The 12,500-nt window shown below is 43.5% G+C and overlaps 1 protein-coding gene across 1 annotated transcript in view; it reads left to right on the top strand.

Moving 5' to 3' along the window:
• Positions 1–12,500, top strand: part of LOC116357461 (cAMP and cAMP-inhibited cGMP 3',5'-cyclic phosphodiesterase 10A-like) — a 193,917-nt gene that overhangs the window by 54,993 nt on the left and 126,424 nt on the right.

A 12,500-nucleotide genomic window follows, 5' to 3' on the forward strand; every position in this document is an offset into this window, starting at 1 on the left:
AGTAACGCCGAGGTCCTTTACAGTTTTATTTGAGACGACTGTACAACCATTAAGATTAATTGTCAGATTCAACAGAAGATCTCTTTGTTTCTTGGGACCTAGAACAAGCATCTCTGTTTTGTCTGAGTTTAAAAGTAGAAAGTTTGCAGCCATCCACTTCCTTATGTCTGAAACACATGCTTCTAGCGAGGGCATTCTAGTTTGCTCTGTTTGCTCTGTTTTTTTGTTAATTCTTTCCAATGTGTCAAGTAATTATCTTTTAGTTTTCTCATGATTTGGTTGGGTCTAATTGTGCTGCTGTTCTGGGGCTCTGTAGGGTCTACTTGTGTTTGTGAACAGAGCCCCAGGGCTTGCTTAGGGGACTCTTCTCCAGGTTCATCTCTCTGTAGGTGATGGCTTTGTTATGGAAGGTTTGGGAATCGCTTCCTTTTAGGTGGTTGTAGAATTTAACGGCTCTTTTCTGGATTTTGATAATTAGTGGGTATCGGCCTAATTCTGCTCTGCATGCATTATTTGGTGTTCTACGTTGTACACGGAGGATATTTTTGCAGAATTCTGTATGCAGAGTCTCAATTTGGTGTTTTTCCCATTTTGTGAAGTCTTGGTTGGTGAGCGGACCCCAGACCTCACAACCGTAAAGGGCAATGGGCTCTATGATTGATTCAGGTATTTTTACCCAGATCCTAATTGGTATGTTGAAATTTATGTTCCTTTTGATGGCATAGAATGCCCTTCTTGCCTTGTCTCTCAGATCGTTCACAGCTTTGTGGAAGTTACCTGTGGTGCTGATGTTTAGGCCAAGGTATGTATAGTTTTTTGTGTGCTCTAGGGCAACAGTGTCTAGATGGAATTTGTATTTGTGGTCCTGGCGACTGGACCTTTTTTGGAACACCATTATTTTGGTCTTACTGAGATTTACTGTCAGGGCCCAGGTCTGACAGAATCTGTGCAGAATATCTAGGTGCTGCTGTAGGCCCTCCTTGGTTGGTGACAGAAGCACCAGATCATCAGCAAACAGTAGACATTTGACTTCGGATTCTAGTAGGGTGAGGCCGGGTGCTGCAGACTTTTCTAGTGCCCGCGCCAATTCGTTAATATATATGTTGAAGAGGGTGGGGCTTAAGCTGCATCCCTGTCTCACCCCCACGACCCTGTGTAAAGAAATGTGTGTGTTTTTCCCAATTTTAACCGCACACTTGTTGTTTGTGTACATGGATTTTATAATGTCGTATGTTTTACCCCCAACACCACTTTCCATCAGTTTGTATAGCAGACCCTCATGCCAAATTGAGTCGAAGGCTTTTTTGAAATCAACAAATCATGAGAAGACTTTGCCTTTGTTTTGGTTTGTTTGGTTGTCAATTAGGGTGTGCAGGGTGAATACATGGTCTGTTGTACGGTAATTTGGTAAAAAGCCAATTTGACATTTGCTCAGTACATTGTTTTCATTGAGGAAATGTACGAGTCTGCTGTTAATGATAATGCAGAGGATTTTCCCAAGGTTACTGTTGACGCATATCCACGGTAGTTATTGGGGTCAAATTTGTCTCCACTTTTGTGGATTGGGGTGATCAGTCCTTGGTTCCAAATATTGGGGAAGATGCCAGAGCTAAGGATGATGTTAAAGAGTTTTAGTATAGCCAATTGGAATTTGTTGTCTGTTTATTTGATAATTTCATTAAGGATATCATCAACACCACAGGCCTTTTTGGGTTGGAGGGTTTTTATTTTGTAACTCCTTCAATCCAGTGGGTTCTGGTAGTCTTTAATAGTTGATTCTAAGATTCTCTCTCTCTCTACTCTCTCTCTCGCTCTCTCTCTCTACTCTCTCTCTCTCTCTACTCTCCCTCGCTCTCTCTCTACTCTCTCTCTCTCTCTCTACTCTCTCTACTCTCTGTCTACTCTCTCTCCCCCTGTCTGTCTGTCTCTCTCTCTACTCTCTCTCTCTCTCTACTCTCTCTCTCTGTCTACTCTCTCTCCCCCTGTCTGTCTGTCTACTCTCTCTCCCCCTGTCTGTCTGTCTGTCTCTCTCTCTCTCTCTCTACTCTCTCTCCCCTGTCTGTCTGTCTCTCTCTCTACTCTCTCTCTCTCTCTACTCTCTCTCTCTGTCTACTCTCTCTCCCCCTGTCTGTCTGTCTACTCTCTCTCCCCCTGTCTGTCTGTCTGTCTCTCTCTCTCTCTCTCTCTACTCTCTCTCCCCCTGTCTCTCTCTCTCTACTCTCACTCTCTGTCTACTCTCTCTCCCCCTGTCTGTCTCTGTCTACTCTCTCTCTCTACTCTCTCTCCCCTGTCTGTCTCTCTCTACTCTCTCTCCCTCGTCTGTCGCTCTCTACTCTCTCTCTGTCCCCTGTCTGTCTCTCTCTACTCTCTCTCCCTCGTCTGTTGCTCTCTACTCTCTCTCTGTTTACTCTCTCTCCCCCTGTCTGTCTCTCTCTACTCTCTCTCTGTCTACTCTCTCTCCCCCTGTCTGTCTCTCTCTACTCTCTCTCCCCCTAACTGTCTCTCTCTACTCTCTCTCCCCTGCCTGTCTCTCTCTCCCCTGCATGTCTCTCTCTCCCCATGTCTGTCTCTCTCTACTCTCTCTCTGTCTACTCTCTCTCCCCCTGTCTGTCTCTCTCTACTCTCTCTCTGTCTACTCTCTCTCCCTCGTCTGTCTCTCGTCTGTCTCTCTCTACTCTCTCTCAGTCTACCCCAATGTTCCCACCCCGGGACGGCCGTGCAGAAGATATATCAGCCCACAGGGAGAAGCACGAGATTGAACTTCACTCAACTTTCTAGAGCAGTGGTCTGTAAAAAACAACAACAATGATAAAGCCTTGTATTCCTTTTGAATGATTTAGTCTTGTGCTGTCGGTGGTACTTGGTGCACCTGATTCAGCTGCCATGCGCGCTGGCTAGGAGAACTGTTGCCATTTTGAACATTTCTTATGTCTGAAGGTAATAACTGCCTTCCCCGGTGGGCCCAGAGAGCAAATCAAGTGCACTATAAACCTACCGCTGGCCAATCGGATGTCTCAGATGACCGTGTCTGGTGGGCCCAGAGAGCAAATCATGTGCACTATAAACCTACCGTTGGCCAATCGGATGTCTCAGATGACCGTGTCTGGTGGGCCCGGAGAGCAAATCAAGTGCACTATAAATCTACCGCTGGCCAATCGGATGTCTGCAGTGACGTGAGCAGGCATAAAATAAATCTACAGCAAAATTGAGACTGTAAGATTTCAAAACGTGTAAAACCACGACTAGAGAGAGACTGTCAACAAATGTTTAAAACCACGACTAGAGAGAGACTGTCAACAAATGTTTAAAACCACGACTAGAGAGAGACTGTCAACAAATGTTTAAAACCACGACTAGAGAGAGACTGTCAACAAATGTTTAAAACCACGACTAGAGAGAGACTGTAAACAAATGTTTAAAACCACGACTAGAGAGACACTGTCAACAAATGTTTAAAACCACGACTAGAGAGAGACTGTCAACAAATGTTTAAAACCACGACTAGAGAGAGACTGTCAACAAATGTTTAAAACCACGACTAGAGAGAGACCGTAAACACATTTTTTAAACCACGACTAGAGAGAGACTGTCAACAAATGTTTAAAACCACGTCTAGAGAGAGACTGTCAACAAATGTTTAAAACCACGACTAGAGAGAGACTGTCAACAAATGTTTAAAACCACGACTAGAGAGAGACTGTAAACAAATGTTTAAAACCACGACTAGAGAGAGACTGTAAACAAATGTTTAAAACCACGACTAGAGAGAGACTGTCAACAAATGTTTAAAACCACGACTAGAGAGAGACTGTCAACAAATGTTTAAAACCACGACTAGAGAGAGACTGTCAACAAATGTTTAAAACCACGACTAGAGAGAGACTGTAAACAAATGTTTAAAACCACGACTAGAGAGAGACTGTAAACAAATGTTTAAAACCACGACTAGAGAGAGACTGTCAACAAATGTTTAAAACCACGACTAGAGAGAGACTGTCAACAAATGTTTAAAACCACGACTAGAGAGAGACTGTCAACAAATGTTTAAAACCACGACTAGAGAGAGACTGTCAACAAATGTTTAAAACCACGACTAGAGAGAGACTGTCAACAAAAATGTTTAAAACCACGACTAAAGAGAGACTGTCAACAAATGTTTAAAACCACGACTAGAGAGAGACTGTCAACAAATGTTTAAAACCACGACTAGAGAGAGACTGTCAACAAATGTTTAAAACCACGACTAGAGAGAGACTGTCAACAAATGTTTAAAACCACGACTAGAGAGAGACTGTCAACAAATGTTTAAAACCACGACTAGAGAGAGACTGTAAACAAATGTTTAAAACCACGACTAGAGAGAGACTGTCAACAAATGTTTAAAACCACGACTAGAGAGAGACTGTCAACAAATGTTTAAAACCACGACTAGAGAGAGACTGTCAACAAAAATGTTTAAAACCACGACTAAAGAGAGACTGTCAACAAATGTTTAAAACCACGACTAGAGAGAGACTGTCAACAAATGTTTAAAACCACGACTAGAGAGACTGTCAACAAATGTTTAAAACCACGACTAGAGAGAGACTGTCAACAAATGTTTAAAACCACGACTAGAGAGAGACTGTCAACAAATGTTTAAAACCACGACTAGAGAGAGACTGTCAACAAATGTTTAAAACCACGACTAGAGAGAGACTGTCAACAAATGTTTAAAACCACGACTAGAGAGAGACTGTCAACAAATGTTTAAAACCATGACTAGAGAGAGAGTGTCAACAAATGTTTAAAACCACGACTAGAGAGAGACTGTCAACAAATGTTTAAAACCACGACTAGAGAGAGACTGTCAACAAATGTTTAAAACCACGACTAGAGAGAGACTGTCAACAAATGTTTAAAACCACGACTAGAGAGAGACTGTCAACAAATGTTTAAAACCACGACTAGAGAGAGACTGTCAACAAATGTTTAAAACCACGACTAGAGAGAGACTGTAAACAAATGTTTAAAACCACGACTAGAGAGAGACTGTAAACAAATGTTTAAAACCACGACTAGAGAGAGACTGTCAACAAATGTTTAAAACCACGACTAGAGAGAGACTGTCAACAAATGTTTAAAACCACGACTAGAGAGAGACTGTCAACAAATGTTTAAAACCACGACTAGAGAGAGACTGTCAACAAATGTTTAAAACCACGACTAGAGAGAGACTGTCAACAAAAATGTTTAAAACCACGACTAGAGAGAGACTGTCAACAAATGTTTAAAACCACGACTAGAGAGAGACTGTCAACAAAAATGTTTAAAACCACGACTAAAGAGAGACTGTCAACAAATGTTTAAAACCACGACTAGAGAGAGACTGTCAACAAATGTTTAAAACCACGACTAGAGAGAGACTGTCAACAAATGTTTAAAACCACGACTAGAGAGAGACTGTCAACAAATGTTTAAAACCACAACTAGAGAGAGACCGTAAACAAATGTTTAAAACCACGACTAGAGAGAGACTGTCAACAAATGTTTAAAACCACGACTAGAGAGAGACTGTCAACAAATGTTTAAAACCACGACTAGAGAGAGACCGTAAACAAATGTTTAAAACCACGACTAGAGAGAGACCGTAAACAAATGTTTAAAACCACGACTAGAGAGAGACTGTAAACAAATGTTTAAAACCACGACTAGAGAGAGACTGTCAACAAATGTTTAAAACCACGACTAGAGAGAGACTGTCAACAAATGTTTAAAACCACGACTAGTGAGAGACTGTAAACAAATGTTTAAAACCACGACTAGAGAGAGACTGTCAACAAATGTTTAAAACCACGACTAGAGAGAGACTGTCAACAAATGTTTAAAACCACGACTAGAGAGAGACTGTCAACAAATGTTTAAAACCACGACTAGAGAGAGACCGTCAACAAATGTTTAAAACCACGACTAGAGAGAGACTGTCAACAAATGTTTAAAACCACGACTAGAGAGAGACCGTCAACAAATGTTTAAAACCACGACTAGAGAGAGACTGTCAACAAATGTTTAAAACCACGACTAGAGAGAGACTGTCAACAAATGTTTAAAACCACAACTAGAGAGAGACCGTAAACAAATGTTTAAAACCACGACTAGAGAGAGACTGTCAACAAATGTTTAAAACCACGACTAGAGAGAGACTGTCAACAAATGTTTAAAACCACGACTAGAGAGAGACTGTCAACAAATGTTTAAAACCACGACTAGAGAGAGACTGTAAACAAATGTTTAAAACCACGACTAGAGAGAGACTGTAAACAAATGTTTAAAACCACGACTAGAGAGAGACTGTCAACAAATGTTTAAAACCACGACTAGAGAGAGACTGTCAACAAATGTTTAAAACCACGACTAGAGAGAGACTGTCAACAAGTACAGCAAAAAAAACAGCTGTTTTTCAGACTGAGTTCATGTTTAAGTTCTTACTGTCAACACTTTGTATTTAACACTTCTATAAAACATCAAATGTGCCGTTCTTCCTATTTCCACTCCGAGCTACAACAGCAGCAGTAATGAATGAGTAGGACAGTGTATCTACAGGCTTGCGGTTGTAGTTGTCATTAGTGGTTTGTGTCTTTTTTAATATCGAGGAATATTTCACTTTCTCTGTTCATAGGAATAACATTATGAATTTGTGCATGAGGCAGGAATAATGCGGTGTGACTCGAGTTTCGTCATCCGCTGGAAGACGGTTCTCTCTCCCTCCGCTGAGACTGACCCTCAGTCTGCTGCTCTCTCCCTCCGCTGAGACTGACCCTCAGTCTGCTGCTCTCTCCCTCCGCTGAGACTGACCCTCAGTCTGCTGCTCTCTCCCTCTGCTGAGACAGACCCTCAGTCTGCTGCTCTCTCCCTCTGCTGAGACTGACCCTCAGTCTGCTGCTCTCTCCCTCCGCTGAGACTGACCCTCAGTCTGCTGCTCTCTCCCTCCGCTGAGACTGACCCTCAGTCTGCTGCTCTCTCCCTCTGCTGAGACTGACCCTCAGTCTGCTGCTCTCTCCCTCTGCTGAGACTGACCCTCAGTCTGCTGCTCTCTCCCTCTGCTGAGACTGACTCTCAGTCTGCTGCTCTCTCCCTCTGCTGAGACTGACCCTCAGTCTGCTGCTCTCTCCCTCTGCCGAGACTGACCCTCAGTCTGCTCCTCTCTCCCTCCACTGAGACTGACTCTCAGTCTGCTGCTCTCTCCCTCTGCTGTGACTGACTCTCAGTCTGCTGCTCTCTCCCTCTGCTGAGACTGACCCTCAGTCTGCTGCTCTCTCCCTCTGCTGAGACAGACCCTCAGTCTGCTGCTCTCTCCCTCTCCTGAGACTGACCCTCAGTCTGCTGCTCTCTCCCTCTGCTGAGACTGACCCTCAGTCTGCTCCTCTCTCCCTCCACTGAGACTGACCCTCAGTCTGCTGCTCTCTCCCTCTGCTGAGACTGACTCTCAGTCTGCTGCTCTCTCCCTCTGCTGAGACAGACCCTCAGTCTGCTGCTCTCTCCCTCTCCTGAGACTGACCCTCAGTCTGCTGCTCTCTCCCTCTGCTGAGACTGACCCTCAGTCTGCTCCTCTCTCCCTCCACTGAGACTGACCCTCAGTCTGCTGCTCTCTCCCTCTGCTGAGACTGACTCTCAGTCTGCTGCTCGCTCCCTCTGCTGAGACTGACCCTCAGTCTGCTGCTCTCTCCCTCCGCTGAGACTGACCCTCAGTCTGCTGCTCTCTCCCTCTGCTGAGACTGACCCTCAGTCTGCTGCTCTCTCCCTCTGCTGAGACTGACCCTCAGTCTGCTGCTCTCTCCCTCTGCTGAGACTGACCCTCAGTCTGCTGCTCTCTCCCTCTGCTGAGACGGACCCTCAGTCTGCTGCTCTCTCCCTCCGCTGAGACTGACCCTCAGTCTGCTGCTCTCTCGCGCCAAATTCAAAACAACAGAAATCCCATAATTAAAATTCCTCAAGCATACAAGTATTTTACACCCTTTTAAAGATAAACTTCTCGTTAATCCAGCCACAGTGTCTGATTTCACAAAGGCTTTACGGCGAAAGCATCACAAACGATTATGTTAGGTCAGAGCCAAGTCACAGAAAAACACTGCCATTTTTCCAGCCAAAGAGAGGAGTCACAAAAAGCAGAAATAGAGATAAAATGAATCACTAACCTTTGATGATCTTCATCAGATGACACTCATAGGACTTCATGTTACACAATACATGTATGTTTTGTTTGATAAAGTTCATATTTATATAAAAAACATCTGAGTTTATATTGGCGCGTTACGTTCAGTAGTTCCATAACATCCGATGATTTTGCAGAGAGCCACATCAATTTACAGAAATACTCATCATAAATATTGATGAAAATACAAGTGTTATACATGGAAGTTTAGATAAACTTTCCCTTAATGCAACCGCTGTGTCAAATTTCAAAACGGCTTAACTGAAAAAGCACACCATGCAATAATCTGAGTACAGTGCTCAGACAACAAAAGAGCCAAACAGATATCCGCCATGTTGTGCAGTCAACAGAAGTCAGAAATAGCATTATAAATATTCACTTACCTTTGATGATCTTCATCAGAATGCACTCACAGGAATCCCAGTTCCACAATAAATGTTTGATTTGTTCGATAAAGTCCCACATTTATGTCCAAATACCTCCTTTTTGTTCGCTCGTTTAGTACACAATCCAAAATCACGACTTGCAGGCAAGTCCATTCGAAAGTTCAGACGAAAAGTTATATTACAGTTTGTAGAAACATGTCAAACGAAGGATAGAATCAATCTTTAGGATGTTTTTATCATAAATCTTCAATAATGTTCCAACCGGAGAATTCCTTTGTCTGTAGAAATGCAATGGAAAGCAATCTAACTCTCACGTGAACGCGTGTCACAAGCTCATGGCACTCTGCCAGACACCTGACTCAAACAGCCCTTATGAGCCCCCAACTTACAGTAGAAGCATCAAACAAGATTCTAAAGACTGTTGACATCTAGTGGAAGCCTTAGGTAGTGCAATATGACCCCATAGACGATAGGGAATGAGTTGAAAAACTACAAACCTCAGATTTCCCACTTCCTGGTTGGATTTTTTTCTCAGATTCTTGCCTGCCATATGAGTTATGTTATTCTCACAGACATCATTCAAACAGTTTTAGAAACTTCAGAGTGTTTTCTATCCAAATCTACTAATACTATGCATATATTAGCAACTGGGCCTGAGTAGCGGGCAGTTTACTCTGTGCACCTTATTAATCCAAGCTACTCAATACTGCCCCCCAGTCCCAAAGAAGTTAAATTTGCTCAGAATGTTTCCGAAGCTAAGCAACTATTCTGCACCATTCCAGGAAAGTTGTGGGAAAGTTGTATACATAATAAAAATTAGGACAACCACGGTCTCACCAAGCTCAAAGAAACAGATGGTTCTCAGAACATTATGTGCTCGCTGGGTAGAACAATTTATGTTTTATGGGTTATTGTCTATGTGTAGTTGCATGTCAGCACTCGTGTTTATATTTTCACGTTCACTTTGTTAGTTTGTTTAGTGTTCTTTGTTTAAATAAAGAAGAATGTATTCATCTCACGCTGTGCCTTGGTCTCCTCGTTATGACGAACGTGACAGCTCTATGAAACAGATGGTTCTCAGAACGTTATGTGCTCGCTGGGTAATGATATTTTATTTTCCTGTAGTGTTTTTATATCTTGTATTGTATTATTTAAAGTCTGGAACGGTTCTTAAACACATTTTAAATAAAGTTGGATTTAATTTGGATATATTTGGGACTTGTCTACTTCGGGAACTACACTAGACATCCTCATATTTTTTAAAAATAAAGTTGGATTTAATTTGGATATATTTGGGACTTGACTACTTCGGGAACTACACTAGACATCCTCATATTTTTTAAAAATAAAGTTGGATTTAATTTGGATATATTTGGGACTTGTCTACTTCGGGAACTACACTAGACATCCTCATATTTTTTTTAAATAAAGTTGGATTTAATTTGGATATATTTGGGACTTGACTACTTCGGGAACTACACTAGACATCCTCATATTTAAAAAAAATAAAGTTGGATTTAATTTGGATATATTTGGGACTTGACTACTTCCTCATATTTTTCCTAGTGTCATGTAAGAAATGTATGCATCAATACTGCAGAAACACGCTCTAAATAATAGCTCTGACCCAAACTAGATATCTTCCTACTTCTCTGTGAGTGACAGAAAACTTCCTGTTCTGGTCCTCTGTATTGTGACGTTACCATAGAGATCAAAAGAGGTCTCATCTTTGTATCTGTGCCATTATGGCGTCTGTGACCTTTTGGTGCCGCTCTTATCCAGAGCGACTTACAGGAGTAATTAGGGTTAAGTGCCTTGCTCAAGGGCATATCGACTCATCGGCTCGGGGATTCAAATCAGCAACCTTTCAGTTACTGGCCCAGCGCTCTAACCACTAGGCTAGGCTACCTGCTCTAACCACTAGGCTACCTGTCTCTAACCACTAGGCTACCTGCTCTAACCACTAGGCTACCTGCTCTAACCACTAGGCGACCTGCTCTAACCACTAGGCTACCTGCTCTAACCACTAGGCTACACTAGGCTACCTGTCTCTAACCATTAGGCTACCTGCTCTAACCACTAGGCTACCTGCTCTAACCACTAGGCTACCTGTCTCTAACCACTAGGCTACCTGCTCTAACCACTAGGCTACCTGCTCTAACCACTAGGCGACCTGCTCTAACCACTAGGCTACCTGCTCTAACCACTAGGCTACACTAGGCTACCTGTCTCTAACCATTAGGCTACCTGCTCTAACCACTAAGCTACCTGCTCTAACCACTAGGCTACCTGCTCTAACCACTAGGCTACCTGCTCTAACCACTAGGCTACCTGCTCTAACCACTAGGCGACCTGCTCTAACCACTAGGCTACCTGCTCTAACCACTAGGCTACACTAGGCTACCTGTCTCTAACCATTAGGCTACCTGCTCTAACCACTAAGCTACCTGCTCTAACCACTAGGCTACCTGCTCTAACCACTAGGCTACCTGCTCTAACCACTAGGCTACCTGCTCTAACCACTAGGCTACCTGCTCTAACCACTAGGCTACTTGTCTCTAACCACTAGGCTACACTAGGCTACCTGTCTCTAACCACTAGGCTACCTGCTCTAACCACTAGGCTACCTGCTCTAACCACTAGGCTACCTGCCTCTAACCACTAGGCTACCTGCTCTAACCACTAGGCTACCTGTCTCTAACCACTAGGCTACCTGCTCTAACCACTAGGCTACCTGCTCTAACCACTAGGCTACCTGCTCTAACCACTAGGCTACCTGCTCTAACCATTTATTGTGTCAACTAGATGGCGGTGATATAGCTTAAAGCCATTTACACAAATAAAATCCCTTTTGATTGATCACAGACACATATTTAGCAGATGTTATTGCAGATGTAGTGAAATGCTTGTGTTCCTAGCTCCAACAGTGCAGTAGTATCTAACAATTCAAGTATAGCATCCAAGTAGACAATGCTCTGGTCGTTGTCTGATCACTCCCGACCCATAGTAATCCCGGCCCAGTTGACTACTTTAAAATGGTGGAAGCCCTCAATGGGAATGTCCCATGTAAAAATGGGGTTCTATCTAAGTGTGAGTCCTATAACTCTCTCTATGGCTGTCACACATCCAGTCCACTCCAATGACACAGTCGGTTGCTGATGTACGAATGTGGGGCATGGGCATAGAACACAGTCAGCATTTATTTGTTCTGTCTACAAAACAGGTGGTGTCAAACCGGGTGGTGAAACCGGGTGGTGTTAAACCGGGTGGTGAAAACAGGGTGGTGTGAAACAGGGTGGTGTAAAAACCGGGTGGTGTGAAACCGGAAGATGTAAAAACCGGGTGGTGTAAAAAAATGGGTGGTGTGAAAACGGGTGGTGTGAAACCGGGTGATGTTTAAAAAAATGGGTGGTGTAAACCGGGTGGTGTAAAAAATGGGTGGTGTGAAACCGGGAGGTGTAAAAACAGATGGTGTGAAACTGGGTGAAGTGTGAAACCGGGTGGTGTAAAAACTGGGTGGTGTGAAACTGGGTGGTGTGAAACCGGGTGGTGTAAAACTGGGTGGTGTGAAACCGGGTGGTGTGAAACCGGATGGTGTAAAGACCGGGTGTTGTAAAAAAACGGGTGGTGTGAAACTGGGTGGTGTAAAATGGGTGGGTTATTCAGAAGACTTGGCGCAGAATCGCTAGTCTCAATGCTTACAAAACACAGGACAGTACAGACAGTCAGTGATGGTTCAGTGATGTCCTGGCAAACGGTTGTTCTCCCCGTCGTCCCCGACAACACACATAATAAACAGCAGCTCTCAACAACCTAATTACCCATGAAGCAACACTTCAGTCCCCTTCCCCTCCTTCATCTAGCTGCCTCTGTTGGGCCTCCTCTCCCCGGAGACGCTGCCTCCTCTCCCCGGAGACGCTACC

This window comes from Oncorhynchus kisutch, linkage group LG25, assembly GCF_002021735.2.
Source record: "Oncorhynchus kisutch isolate 150728-3 linkage group LG25, Okis_V2, whole genome shotgun sequence".
NCBI classification, from domain to species: Eukaryota; Metazoa; Chordata; class Actinopteri; order Salmoniformes; family Salmonidae; genus Oncorhynchus; species Oncorhynchus kisutch.